Genomic DNA, 15,576 nt, shown 5'->3' with positions numbered 1-15,576 from the left:
ACGTGGTCGCTTTCTCTCCTACACTCATCTCACCATTCGGTTTAAAGGTGGGGTAGTTGTCCTCCTTGCCCTACCTTGCTGCCTACAGAGAATTTCTGACTCCTCCTCTGCCTTCAAAAAGAAATGAAACCTTCCAGTCACTCTTCCTCGTGCATCAAAAACTTGAACTCTTGGATCATGGTCCTTCACTGTAACCACTCCACAGCAAACCCCAACAACTCCCTTAAATCTTTCTTCCTTTGTAGTACTGAGGGACAGAAAACCAACCCTGGGTAAACTTAACCCTCCATCTACTCCATGCCTGCTCTATTATAGCTGAGTGTGGCTGGAAAAATACACAACTGTGACCACTGGTTCCACTTTAAATATATGACCACTAACTGCAGGTAGTTGGTCCTTCAGCACTTTCTTGCAGTGCCACTACATTTGTTTAATCAATTTGAATTTCCACCCCCCATTTGATTATTTCATACTGGCCTTCTGTCTTCTCAAATCCCTAACAGCCTCTCTTGGCCTTCTCTCAGCTGATGAAAATTCTGTCTCTACTGGTATTGACCTGATTTAGGCCCTCATCCCCTAGTTGTATGTATAAAACACAGTTTAATAGAAAATTATAAGGAGACTATCTCTATAAACTCAAATCCATGACATTCAAAGTTTCCATAGGTTGGCCCTTTTATTTTTTTCATTTTTAGACAGGAAGATTAATACCTCCAGAATTGTATTTCAAATTACTTTATTTTTTGTTAAAATAATATTGATTGCTTGTAACTAATCCACACACATTAGTGCCCAATGAAAGTATATTAAAAAATGAAATTCAGGTATAGGCAGATGAATAGACTGAAAAAATTAATAAACCATACAAAAGTAGATGCAAAAGAGATAAAACATAAACATAAATGAATATTGCTTTGAAGGAAGGACATTGTATATTGAAAACAAAATAGACATTTTACGTGGATGCATATTATGCAAGCCAATTATGCTAAAAAAATCATGTGTTCCCAAAAATCAGCATGGTGTTTTGGTTCTAATTCCCATCTGAGTAAAGAATCAAACTTCTTGTTCAGCTTCAACTGTTTATGGCAATGAAATACTCTTACTGAAAAAGTCCCTTATAAGATTTGGGCCAGTGGTGCAATGGAAAACCCGTCTGACTATGGGTTAGACGATTCTAGGTTTGACTCTTGGCTGGCTCACCTAAGTATAGTTTTTCTTCCTTTCCTATTTTTGAGTACTTTTTTTCAAAACAATATTGACACAATTCTTCAAGGCCTTTGAACGAACATTCCTGAAACTGAAACTTCACCTTTTGTACTGCTGCTATACCTGGGCTATCAGTGGAGTCAGAGACTTTAGCAGCATCAAAGGAGCCATTCTTTAAGTTTCTTCTTTCTATATCTCATCTTTTCCTGAACTCTAGAAAGAAAGCTGCTGAAAAAGACCCTTAGAAGAAAGATTTTAAAATCAAAGAAGTTTTAAAGAAAATAAACAAATTACTTAAAAAAACACACAAACAATTTTATTCACACGCACCAATCCATCCAAGCTGTGCATTCATCACTGCAGTCAATTTTGGAACATTTTCATTACTCCAAAAAGAAAAATCCAATACCCCCTACACCCTCCTATTATTGAGCCTTAGCATTAGTATAGTATCTTTGTTACAACTGATGAAAAAAATATGACACTATTACTCTTAACAATAGTCCATAGTTTGCATTAGTTGTATTTTTCCCTTATACAAACCTATTTTTTTTTTTAACACTTTGTAATAGTGACATATGCTAGTTCTAGTTTATGGAAGAACATTCTTATATTTGTATTATTCACTAGTCATCATCTACAACAGGGTTCCCTATGTTATACAGTCCTAAGTTTATTCTCTAGCTTTCCTTTTATTGACATATATGACCCTAAACTTCCCACTTTCAACCACAATCACACCCATAAATCAGGGCTGTTGATTACACTCACAATAATGTACTACTATCATCTCTATCCATTCCAAATATTTGCAATTAACCTTATGAAAAATTCTGCACACATTAAGCATTTTCTACCCTCAGTCTATCTTCTGGTAACCTATACTCTAGATTTTAACCTCAAGAGTTTGCTCGTTATAATAGTTCATAACAGTGACACCATACAATATTTGTCCTTTTGTATCTGGCTTGTTTCACTCAACATTGCCCTCAAGGTTCATCCATGTTGTCACATGGATCAGGACTTCATTTCTTCTTACAGCTCAAGAATATCCCATTGTATGTATATACCACATTTTATTTATCCATTCATTGGTTAATAGACACTTTGGCTGCTTCCATCTTTTGGTAATTGTGAATAATGTTGCTATGAACATTAGTGTGAAAACATTTGTTCTTCTGAGTATATACCTAGTAGTGGGATTACCAGATCATACAGCAAATCTATATTTAGCTTCCTGAGGAACCACAAAATTGCCTTCCACAGCAGCTGCACCATTCTACATTCCCACTGGCAGTGAATAAGATATCCTATCTCTCCACATCCTCCCCAAAACTAGTGGCAATTCTAATAGGTGGGAAATGATAACTCATTGTGGTTTTGTTCCCAGTTTTTTTTTTTAGATTTATTTATTAATTTATTTCTCTCCCCTTCTCCCCCCCTGCCCCAGTTGTCTGTTTTCTGTGTCTATTTGCTGTGTGTTCTTTGTCCACTTCTGGTGTCAGCAGCACGGGAATCTGTTCCTTTTTGTTGCATCATCTTGTTGTGTCAGCTCTCTGTGTGTGAAGTGCCATTCCTGGGCAGGCTGAACTTTCTTTCATGCTGGGCGGCTCTCCTTATGGGGCGCACTCCTGGTATGTGGAGCTCCCCTGCGCGGGGACATCCCTGCGTGGCACGGCACTCCTTGTGCGCATCAGCACTGCACATGGGCCAGCTCCACATGGGTCCAGGAGGCCCAGGGTTTGAACCGTGGACCTCCCATGTGGTAGACGGACGCCCTAACCACTGGGCCAAGTCCGTTTCCCGCCATATTCTTAACACTTTGTAAAAGAAGAACATTCTTACATTTATACTATTAATCACAATCTCAATCCACTACTAAAATCACTATGAGCCAGGACTTTTCTTTGGAGAAATTTATAAACTACTAATTCAATCTCTTTACTTATAGAACTATTCAGATTTTCAATTTTTCTTGAGTTAGTTTTGGTAATTTGTGTCTTAGTGGAACTTTGTCCAATTTGCCTAAATTATCTAATTCATTGTCATTGAAGTGTTCATAATATTCCCTTATAATCCATTTTATTTCTATAAGGTTGACAGTGATGCCCCTTCTTTCATTCCTGATTTTAATCATTCTTCTCTTATTTTTCTTTCTCAAGTAGTTAAAGATTTGCTATTTTTGTTGATCTTTTAAAATAGTCAATTTTTGGTTTCATTGATTTTCTCTTTTTTTTTCTATTCTATTTATTTACATTCTAATCTTTTTCATTTCTTTTCTTCTGCTTCCTTTGCTTTAATCTGTTCTTCTTTTTCTGGTATCTTAAGGTGGAAGATTAGGGTTATTGGTTTGAAATCTTTCTTCTTTTTTTAATGTAGGCATTTTTTTTGAGGTATAATGGCACAATAGTTTAAGACAATCACTAATCATCACAAAATAACTTTAATATTTTGTGCCTGGACTAGCAGCATCTTGCACTGTGACATTCCTATACAAACATAAGCATTTTATTCAAGTACAAATGTTTTTTAATAAATTAAGCAACTGCCTGTACAAAGGAATATAGGCACTGTAAGTTATTTTTCTTATTGAATCATTTTTGTTGCATAGTAAATTGCAATTACATGTCAGAATAATGTTATTGATCTATAGAATATACTTTGAACTGTGAGGTATGACAACTCACAGAGGAAGCTAATAGCTAATATATAAAACTGAATATTTTGATTGGGTTTTCTTTTCTTTTTATTCTTCCCTTTTTTTTTTTTTGGCCACCATTGTTGGGTACAACCAAAAAAGATCCAGCATTCAGAGACCTTACAAACTTCCTTTTTCTAATCACTAAAAAAAAAATCTCATTGTAATTCTCAAATATGTCCTATCATTTCCTAATTGGAGCACTATTGAATGTACAAATATAAAGTAAATATTGAAATGAAGCTAAGTTTGTTATGGAATTATGGGTTAAACCAGTTATTAAAGAAATTCACCAGGATTCATTTACTTTATATCAAGTTGAAATCCTGATATGTACGTCCCAACTTTATAATTCAAGACTGCAGTTAAATACTTCTAATTCACTTGAATTACCATGGTAATAAGACAATTAAAAACCTTGTATTTTCTTAAAAAAAGACATGCTTAACCTTTTTTGACATTACTTCTAAACTCAGATGAAGTACAAACACCCACCCCCTCCAACTAATACTCAGTTCAAAAAGTTAAGTGGTTGAGAGTTGGTATAGCAAAAGCTATCACTGCTTAACATTTCCACCAGAGTAGATACCAATAAACAAAGGTAACTGCTGTTTAAACATCTCATGAATAAGAAATTACCACAAACAAATTGACTGAAATTAAAAGGTAAATATACTGCCATTCCAATTTGAATATTTTAAATGAGTTATTTTGTAGTTTCAAAAATAGACATTAATAATGCAGTTTTCCTATGTTTTGAAACAATTTCATTTTAAGTTCTGTCCCCAGATTACTTATTTAATTTTAAAAGTGGGTACTATGTCATATATACATTATTCAAATACTCTAGGAAGTAAATCATGATTGGTTAAATTTTTATCTTTGTTAACTATCACAAAACATCAGTGAAAATAGAGGAATCACAGATACTGAACCAAAGTAAGAATAGGATAAGCTACCAGAGGAACTAGTTGAATATTAGGTGGAAGTGGATTCAAGAATACACAAACTTACAATGTTCTTATGAAAGAAAAAATGAACTCCATGTTTTGTTCACACTAATATTGTACCCAAGAGGATAGCAGTCCTTTTTCTAGTGTCTGTGAGAGACTGTCTTTAATATGTAGTGCTGAGCAGACACTTCAGTGACAGCATAAAAACTTTAGTGGCTAGGAAAAGTGGGAAAGTACCAGTTATAAATTAATATCAATAACCAAATCTGTATTTTTGGCCAGACTTCTAGAGGGGATGTATGTATTTAAGAAGCTAATAAGGAAATCTTATTGCCTAATTTTTAAAACTTAAATTCATAATTATGAGATTCTTTGCAGAATGAAACATCACAGACTATTGAATTGCAAGAGATCTTTGTTGACCTAGCCAGTAAATGATCTATATACAGGTAAGCTGTGCTATCTGGCATTTTGCTCTGGAATTTCTGAACACCCAATGCAAATCTTAACTCCATTAGACCTCTACACCAAATAACCTAATCACACATCAGAATGCTTGACCACAATAGGATTAACACTATGCTGTTTTCAGATAGTAGGGTGGGGGAAGGGAAAGGAAATCAGAAGAGGAATATCACCTGGGTCAACAGGAATTAACTCTTAACAAAGCATTTTAATCTATTTCCACTCCCTTACTATGTTGGATAAAATAGCTTTTCCTGTGTTGTTACATCATAGGAAAGCAAAGCAAGTAACTTGCTCTAATAGGTTACTTTGCATAGTACCTCTTGCACCAAGGGAATGTATAGAAATCATTCCATTCCCATCAGTAAAGTACCTCAAGAGAGGACTGAAAAAAAGTGAAATACAAAGGAATTTTGCTTGTGCTACCCTAAAGTCATCAACTATAAAAAGTTAAGAACGCTTTTCTCCTCCCTCACACACTTCACATAATTAAAATAACAAATGCTTTCCTTAGAACAATTTTTGTACACATAAATAAAAAATACAGAGAACCAAGGATCCTTAAAGTGACTTTGCTAATGCAAATAATGGGGGAATTTGGATTAATTCAATTTAAAGAACTTCAATAATGACTCCTATAAATCACTTTACCCAGTAAATGCATCTTCAGAGAAAAGCTTCTCTTTGGGTCAGGACAATCTCACAGAATCATTAAGACAATGTATAATGAACAGAAGTAAACATTCCGTGTTCCAAATAATTTCACTGAGGTCTCTTCAAACCTTAGTATTTCTTTAAACAACAAAATTATAGAAAATTATCAGTCTTATTTTTCACTGTTCTATTAGTAATTTGGAGGTCTTGAGGATTTATCTTTTTATTATTTAAATGATGCAAGGCACTTTTCTTTTTGGGGTTTCACTTGGGAAAAAAACAAAAGTGTAACATTGGTACGTTATATTCTATTCAGAACCATTTTGGACAAAACAAGAAAACAGGTTCTCACCAAAAAAAAAAACGTAAAAAGTAATGTAAAAAGAAAAGTTGCTTGAAACTTCTATCTTTTTTTGGAGTGAATCTGGTAATATAAAGTATAACATCTTCCTTTGTTTATTAAACTTTAAAAAAAAAGAATAGACAAATTAGGAAGGTAAAAGGAAAGGAAGCATTAACTGGATCATGTTTAAGTAAGGAAAGTTAATAGCATGATTTAAAGACTATCAGTGAAGGATCAAGAAGAGCTTAGAAAAATAAAAGCACATTTAAGGTGTTGAGTTATACTAAAAAAGAGAAATGTGGCAGATTCCTGCATTTTGTTAATGTTTCTGTAAGAGGCTCCATCATAAAACTGAACTGTAAAATTATTTTAAAATGCAATATATATACACAAAATGAATTTTTAGCAAATTTCAGTAAATTCTTTTATTAATTACCTGAATTTTATAAACAAATCCCCCCAAGTTGCATTTCGTTTAAAGTAATAACTTTTAATCATACAAATACATTTCAAGTATGAAAAACGCATAATTGCAGTAATACCTCTTTGCAAGTCCAAACTTCTTGGTTTATAATAAAACTGTAAAGTGGAAAAAAAAAAAAGAGAGAAGTAAAACCACTAGTACCATCTGTTGCAGAAGTCCAGCATCTTAGAATGTTGCTCAACAAGTTGCAGAGAAACATGTCTGGAAGCAACATATAGTTGAAAAGAAACTACTTGTGTTTTGACCATTTTACCTTACTATTGTTGCTAGTTATTTTCTCCTTCCCAAATTGAAATTCATATCTTCCGTAATGTTGCTCTTGAGTCAGCCATTCTGTGCACTTGCGTGTTTCCAAAATCATCATTTTCTTCATGTATTCTTTTCTAACTGATGTGGGCTATGGGTGGAAGGCTCTTTGTCTCTTCAGAGATAACTAAGTTGTTTGACTTGTGGGTGTGAAACGGTAAGAGGCTGCAGTCCTGCTCTTAGGGACCAGCAGGCTCCAGTCCCAGGAAATGTTTAACAAAGCAAGGGCTATAAACTTTAAGTATTTAGGGGAAATGCAAAAACCAAGGCTTATCTAAAATGTCTGGAGTCCTTGCTAAAAGCTTACCTAAGATGTGGAAGAGATATATGCTAATTGAAGCCTATTGAGAACTGAAACAAAGGGACGATTTGGCCTTTCCTCTCTGTATAAAAGACGTTTGAAAATCTTGTTCCGGGCTCGGGGATTCAAACAGAAAGCTCCCGAGTCCGGCCGGCCGTCAATAAACCATTTTTCCTTCTCAAAATCATTCCTGAGTCCTGGCCTCTCTATACTCAAATAATTGAACTTCTCTTAAATTCCACAACATTAATGGCGACCACGAAGGGACAATAAATGAAGGCCAGAGACGGTAGCATTTTGCTGCCCCTTCCAAATCCCCGAGGAAGCCGGGAGGACTCGGGTGAACCCCAAATCTGGGCGCCCCTGGATTAAATTTAATCCAGAAAAGATGTGGGCTCCACCAGAATCTTCCCGACAAAATCAAGGGGCAATGGAAGGTCTGAAGAGAAAGATTCTGGGAACGAAAAAGAGCTCCGAACATGGAAGAAGGTAAGACTCCCCGGGTGAGCAGAGTCTGGAAGGCCCTAGCTTTAATTGCTAGGAAGGGGAGGCTGATCACCTCCCAAGAGAACCCTAGTAGCCCCAGAAGGCTGGGGGGAAGCCGTTCTCTCTAGGCTTGGGAAAAGGAGGAAAACCGGGGAAAAGCCCTGGTGTTTTGGGTTTGTCTAACTGCATGTTAGAATCTGGTACTGGTCTTATATCCACTAAAGGAGTGGAGTCTCGATTTTAATAGGAAGGGTATTTATAGGTTCGAGTCCTAATATCCTGGAAATTGGTCTAGATTAAGGAAAACAAAACTTGGTTACAGGAAAATGGATCGGCTTTTCTGGTGGAGCTTGGTCTGGGTGTAAAGTTTAAACAGTGGAAAAGTCTAGCTGAAATCTTTTGTTATGGTGCTAATTTGTGAATGAATTTGCTTTATACCAAATGTTAAGTGTTCTGAGGTTTGTGATGGCTGTGGGGGCAGCCGTGGTGAAAATAAATATATAAACTTGTGAGTCAGATTAGTGACCTTTGTGCTTCTGTCTGTGTCAGCTCAATGTTAGTGTTGGAGTTGTGTCCTTACATGAAGTAGAATTACAGCTGAGCTGGAGCCCTCCCTTGCCATTGGCAAGGGGGTGAAATGATTCTGGGGCAAAAGCTGAGGAGTCTAGATGTTTGTGCATGTTCTGGTGTCTTGTCTCTGGTCTGGCCCTTTGCCGGGGCTTGGAGGCCATCTGTGTCCGCGCCAAGCACCCAAGTTTGTTGGGGATGTCCCAGTCAGGGTGGCTGGGTCCCTGGGAGAGTTGCCAAATTTGAGTAGGTTCTGTCTGCCCATTTTGGCTGAAAGCTGGAAAGGGGGGAGCGGCTTGCCCCTTTCCAGTGAGTCCACCCTTCTATTCATAAGCCGCATTCCTGTTTGTTGTGCACCCGACTGCCTGGAAGGGGGGGAAGTGAAGGAGGTGAAAAGCAGAATCAGAATAAATGCAGTAAAGTTCCCTCCTTAGGGTGTCAAAGCCAAAATACGTTTGCATTCTGCTCAGGTTCTTAGAAGGTATTGTAGTAACCTTAAGTAAGAGAATGTTCTGTGAAGGTAAAATTTGTGTTAAGGGTATAAATATAAAAGTTTTACAAAGCATTGTTTAAGGTATTTAAGTGGCTAATTGCAGAAAGTCATTATTTAACAAAACTGAATTGATAATAATAATAATAAAAGGCAATTTTATAACAAACTTATTCGGCAGCCAATCTCCCCTGCCAACTTACTTCCAAAAAAACTGTTTCTGGTATTACATGCTACTAAGTATTTAAAGTGAAGAAAAGTTCATTATTTTAACAAACTTGTTTAGTATTAATGGCAATTATATGTTGTAAGAAGTTTGCCTGGTAACTCAGTATGTGGGATATATGGAATGTGTTTTTATTGTTAAGGAAACAGAAGATGATTTTGTCCTAAGATAAAATGATTGATTATTGGAAAGAGTAGAGTGTGGGACAGAGCCTGAATGAATACTGAAAGTGTAGAAGGTTTGTGGAAGGGAAATTTTTATGATTAAATTGAGTAAGATCAATATATAAAGAAAATCATTTATCAATAGCTTCTTGTGCTTTAACCTCATCATATCCTCAATGTTTGAAGAAGAGTCTTACCTCTTTTAAAAGAACATTTTATGTTCTAGAAATCAAATCCTGAAAAGTAGCCTTTTATTTCAAACTAACTGCAAGAGATTTATTCTTTCACTTTAAAGGAAAAATTAAAGTAATGGTTAAGTTCATTTAATATGTTATAAGTTGAATGAAAGGTATTTAAAGGTGTTATAAAATTAATAGGTTTTAAAAAAAATTAATAAAAACTGTAACTAAGAGTTAAAATCATTTATAAATGCATTTATATTGTAAAACAGTGGAAAGACAATAACTGAGATTATAGCTGGGTGAATTTAGCCTGAAACTATTATTTAAGTGTAAATTCTACACTAACCTTTCCTTTGTTTATGGTTGCTTCAGGCCTAACCTCGCCCTTTGCCTTTGCCTGTGGTTATTTCATAATTGAGAAGAGCTGGGACATCACTGTCTCCTCTTCTGGTATTAGTAACCCTTTCTCTCATGAATTCAAGTGTAAACTAAATAAATTGCTGCCTGATAGAATAAGGTTAAATGACCACTGGAGTTTTATTATCTCCAAAACCAAAAGGGGGGTGGAGGGGGAGAAGTCTCCTGCCTTGACGGTCAGTGTTCCTAAGAGTGGCAATTCATGAGAGAAAGCAGTCTGTCTCCCTGAGGCTTCAAATAGCCTCAGTAAATATATATATAAAACTAATCTTGTTGCTTATCCAAAATTCTGCTAATTTCAAGGTAAAATATAAAGTTCTAAAACAAAATGGTGCTAAGGCATTGAGAACATTTTGGTTATTACAATCCATTAAGTAAGAAAGAAAATTCTTGTGGTAAACTGCATGGTCATAGTGCAAATTAAGAAGAGTTTCAAAAGTCTCTGAAAAGTTTAAAGTAACTAAAGTCATGTTGTTGTGTCAAACTATTCATGTCTGCCTATTTGCTCAAATTGTTAAAAAATATGCAGTTATATTTATAAATATTCTTAAAGCCCAAATTGAACTAAGCAGGATGAAAAAGTCATAGAAATCTGATTATGGAAACAATTGGGAAAGGGCCTCCTCTTTGCAAGAGCTTTTAAGGCAAGACTAGGTGTGGCAGATTAAACCTATCTACTAGGCTAGGGAATTAAGAATCAGTTTGCCTGGTAATTTCCCAGTTTAAACCTTTGTCAGCCATAAATTGGAAAAAAAAAAACAAAACAAAGATTAGGTTAATTTTCACAGAAGAAAAATGTTGATGTAACCTGGCGGCCTGCTGCCTCAGTCTCCCACTCCCGGGTTGGACAGCAGTGGAGGAGACCAGTTTAGGCCAGTCCTATGGGCAGTGGAAGGATGCCCAAGAAGGAGCTAACTAAGTCGGTGCCATTTCAGCACTAAATTCTATTCCTTATTTGACAAAGGGGGGGAGCAGGTAAAAACTAAAATGGTTGGAATGTGATAGAAGAAGCAGTTAAATCAAACTTTTGCGTGGGAAAGTTAAATCTCAGATAAGCTGTAACTTCTGAAGTATCCAATCTATGGAAAAACAGGAAGAGCTTGCATGCTAGGCTTAAGGGTATAAATTGTGTCATTTTTCTTTGTTCGGGGCACCAGCCATATCTGGCTCTGCGCCCCTTCTTGCAAGATTGAGAATAAAGTATTTTCTTCTCCACAATCTGGTGAGCCTTATTTTCTTCCAGAAGATTTCTTTCCAACAAAATAAGGTAATTAGTGGCTCTATTAACAAATTTCAGTAAGTAAAGGAAAGTCCATAAAAACTATGGAGAGATCTTTCCTGGGTTATGATTTTAAAAAATTAAGTAATTGTGTAATGTGTTTTGAAACCTGGAAGTCAGTATGCATGTGTTTTAAAACCTGGTAGTCAGTTATGCTTTTAAATTAATAATTTTCATAACTTAAAGAAAAGAAGTTTTTAGCTTCCTGTAAGGGAAAAAGAGAACATTCCTTGCATAAACTATTATGGTTTCAATTTTATTTAACTTGAGTGTAATCTCCCATAGTTAATTTATAAACTAAATTAACATATGTACAAAATCTTTACAGTAATGAAAATTGTAAGTGAAAATTGTAAGTTCACATTGGTGAAATTAGGCTAAAGGGAAAAGATTGTAGATATGCTCTCTTAAATAGAGAGTAAATTTCTTTCATTGGTAATTGTAATTTAGTAAGTTTATTTAAACATGAGGTGTCTAGTCAATGCGGTTATAGTCAATTATAAAGAGTTTGTAAAACATCTTCCAAACTGAAAATGTTTAAATAATTCTAGATGTAGAAGTCATTGTTAACTAAAGAAACTTAGATTGGTATTGGTAGCAGAAATAACTTCATGATAATAAACCTGTCTGAAGGCCACTGCAAAATACACATTTAAGTAAATGGTAATAAAAAGTTGTCTTGATTCTATTGGAAATATTCTGTTTTCATTCTAACAATGAAAAGTATTTTTCCTCTATTACTAAAGTAAAGTAGCTACTATTATCTTCATAGTAAAATTGTGTAAGTAAATAGTCATTTGATATATGTATTGCGTTAAGTTGTTTAAAATATATATAAAACAAGGAATAAACTTTAACATTGTCAAACTCTTGTGCATTCGAACCAGGCCTTGTATACATTACAGGTGGCCTCTCCATGTGAGTTATTGGCTAGGCTGGTCACTGACCCCTCAATTAAAAATATGTGCTATATCAGTCTCTGGTTCTGCTCCTGAAGTTGATGGAAACTATATTGCAGTTTCAAGCTCCTGCAGCCAATAATGACTCGGTACAGCTAAGTGTACAATGGATATCGCCTCCAGACTGGCACTGTTCCATGGTGCCAGAGAGCACTATGCACCAGGCTAGTAGAATACTGGAAAATCTCTGGAATACTGGAAGGATGCTGCAACTTGCTCACTGCGTTGAAGAACATGCTGAGTGGAGCCATGATACCAGGAGACTGTAAGTAAAACTTGAGCACAATTGGCATTATGGCCTGCTCTCATGGAGAGATAACATGTAAAGTATTACAAACCTGAAACTCAAAACTAATAATGGCAACTCTGAATCCTTATGCATTAAGTAATACATTAGTTAATATTAAGTGCTGTACTTTTATCCTGTACTAAATATATGCCTAATAATTGTAATGTTATCTTTTCTATTTTGGATCAAGTGCAGAAGTATATTAGACATGTTAAATTCCTGATAAAATCATTTTCTAAACAGTTAATAACATGTCTATAGAATAAGGTGGCAGTCTCAGCCAGTCTCAGTTAGCAAAAGTGAGGCTTGCTTGCTGATGGTGAGTCACCTATTGAACAAGTCAAAATTGCTAGAAATTGTACAATGAAAACCAAGGTGTAAAAATCTTTATTCTGTAGTTCTGATCACTTCCACAGGTGAAAACTAAGAGTATTTCCAAATTAGTGTTCTAATCCTGAGTGAAGCCAGTTGCCCAAGGAGTGCCAGTTCACCAGGAGCATCTGACAGAGCGAATGAGTGTCAATCATTGAACAGCTTGGAATGTGTCTTCAGACAAAGCTAAGTGTCTGTTGCAATTTCTCTCTAAAGATGGATAACTTAAAAAAGAATATATATGCTGTTCCCACCAGCTTTTAAGGAATGCCATCTTTATAGGCATCTAATCTTGTCTATCTCTGTAATCCAATGTGTCCTCTTTTAAAAACGGGTATTCCAAATTTTTAATTAAGTTTGTTTCTTTCAGAGTGAACATCTTATTAACCATATGAAAACTTCATCCAACTTCGTACAGAATGCCAGATCCATCTTCCTCCAGTTAGAATAAATTAAAGAGTTTTTACACCTTATTAGGCAATGACTACAGCCCATGGCCAGCAGGAAGCAGTTACAGAAAAGAGATCGTCTCCCTTCAGCACCCCTTTTAAATTAAAGGTGTAAACTCTTTAAGAGTAAAATAAAAGTAATAGATGGATCTGGAACCTGACTGGAAATCCACGTGAGTGCCAGTGGCAGCAGAATAACTGCGGGAGGCCCCTGCCCAAGATTCTGCTGTCCAGAATGAAAAGTTCTAAACTTCTAAAAACGGTCCTTGATGCTGTACTAAAGACTGATAAATAATCAGTCAAGACAACAAACAGTCATCCACCTCATAGCTACAACAATAATTATGCCAAAGCTTAGCAAGTAAACTTTGACAAAGGGGGGGAATGATGTGGGCTATGGGTGGAAGGCTCTTTGTCTCTTCAGAGATAACTAAGTTGTTTGACTTGTGGGTGTGAAACGGTAAGAGGCTGCAGTCCTGCTCTTAGGGACCAGCAGGCTCCAGTCCCAGGAAATGTTTAACAAAGCAAGGGCTATAAACTTTAAGTATTTAGGGGAAATGCAAAAACCAAGGCTTATCTAAAATGTCTGGAGTCCTTGCTAAAAGCTTACCTAAGATGTGGAAGAGATATATGCTAATTGAAGCCTATTGAGAACTGAAACAAAGGGACGATTTGGCCTTTCCTCTCTGTATAAAAGACGTTTGAAAATCTTGTTCCGGGCTCGGGGATTCAAACAGAAAGCTCCCGAGTCCGGCCGGCCGTCAATAAACCATTTTTCCTTCTCAAAATCATTCCTGAGTCCTGGCCTCTCTATACTCAAATAATTGAACTTCTCTTAAATTCCACAACATAACTACCTGTGGTGCCAGAATGGGCAGATAATGATCTTTCTATCTCTAGTGGTGACATCATTTGTATTGTTAATTTTGCTATGGCTTCATATTCCTGAAGTTGATGGGCAAATCCAGCATTAGGATTAATACAAAATCTTTCTTTTTTTTTAAAGATTTATTTTTTATTTATTCCTCCCCCCCCACCCCCAGTTGTCTGCTCTCTGTGTCCATTCACTGTGTGTTCTTCTGTGGGAATCTGTGTCTCTTTTTGTTGCGCCACCTTGCTGTGTCAGCTCTCCGTGTGTGGGCAGTGCCATTCCCGGGCAGACTGCACTTTTTTCCTGCTGGGCGGTTCCCGGCGCACTCCTTGCGCATGGGGCTCCCCTAAGCGGGGGACACCCTTGCACGTGGCACAGCACTCCCTGCGCGCATCAGCACTCCACGTGGGCCAGCTCATCACATGGGTCAGGAGGCCCAGTGTTTGAACCTTGGACCTCCCATGTGATACACGTTCACCCTACCTGTTGGGCCAAATCCGCTTCCCTACAAAATCTTTCTTGAACATAAGCAAATGCATTTCTGTTTTTCATTTCAAATGTTTCCATAATGCATGAAATAACAAAGGAAGCACTCCTGCAGATCCCTGCATTTCCGTGGACAAGAACTCTTCCTCCTGTTTGGAAGCTCCCATCAATAAATTCTTTAGTAATGGGGGAAAAAGTGTATTATATTTTCAACTGGATTATCTGCAATATCCAAGACTAAATATCTAAATAATTGCTGCAAGTTTGGTTTAATGCAGTTTTCTACAATATTTTGTCTTATGCTTATTATATGGGCTATTCCATGTTTCTGTAGTATAGGTAGCTTGCTTTTCATAGCAAATGAATATGGGCCTAAAAACAATCCAGGTAAAATTTCCTACATCTCTCCTCTCATAGGATAGGTCCACTCCTTGGCATCTTCTTTGCACTGTGGGAGGGTAGGGAACTCCAGCTCCACTGTTCTCCCTCCTGGGTGGGGTAGGAAGGAGAGTTACCCCTGACCAACCCTCGGGGCAGGCAGTGGCAGCTCAATGGAAAACCGGTGGACCTGAGGATTGGCTGCTGGGTTTACAACTTAACAGATGGAAACTAAAGGATCCCAGTGACTGAGACAGCGTGGAAGAGGAGTGTTGGGCTGCTAGTACCCGCTGCCATGCTGCTGCCATCTTCCTCCCTCAATATCCCCCTATTGCAAGCATTTTTAACTATAAATTTCCCTCTAAACACTATTTAGCTGTACCCAATAATTTTTGGTATGTTTTGTTTTCATTTTCATTCATCTCAGAGTTTTTTCTAATTTCCCTTGTGACTTGGCCCATTAATTATTAAGGAGTGTGTTGTTTAATTACTCTTTATTTGTGAATTTTCCAGTTTTCCTTCTATTGATTTCTAATTTCATTACATTG

The 15,576-nt window shown here is 36.6% G+C and overlaps 1 pseudogene; it reads right to left on the bottom strand.

The window, feature by feature from the left end:
* Positions 1-7,102: 7,102 nt before the first annotated feature.
* On the bottom strand, positions 7,103-15,325 carry LOC101413612 (serine/threonine/tyrosine-interacting protein-like; annotated as a pseudogene).
* Positions 15,326-15,576: the final 251 nt, after the last annotated feature.

This window comes from Dasypus novemcinctus, chromosome X (assembly GCF_030445035.2).
Source record: "Dasypus novemcinctus isolate mDasNov1 chromosome X, mDasNov1.1.hap2, whole genome shotgun sequence".
Classification (NCBI taxonomy): Eukaryota; Metazoa; Chordata; class Mammalia; order Cingulata; family Dasypodidae; genus Dasypus; species Dasypus novemcinctus.
This window is presented reverse-complemented; position numbering and strand designations above follow the sequence as displayed.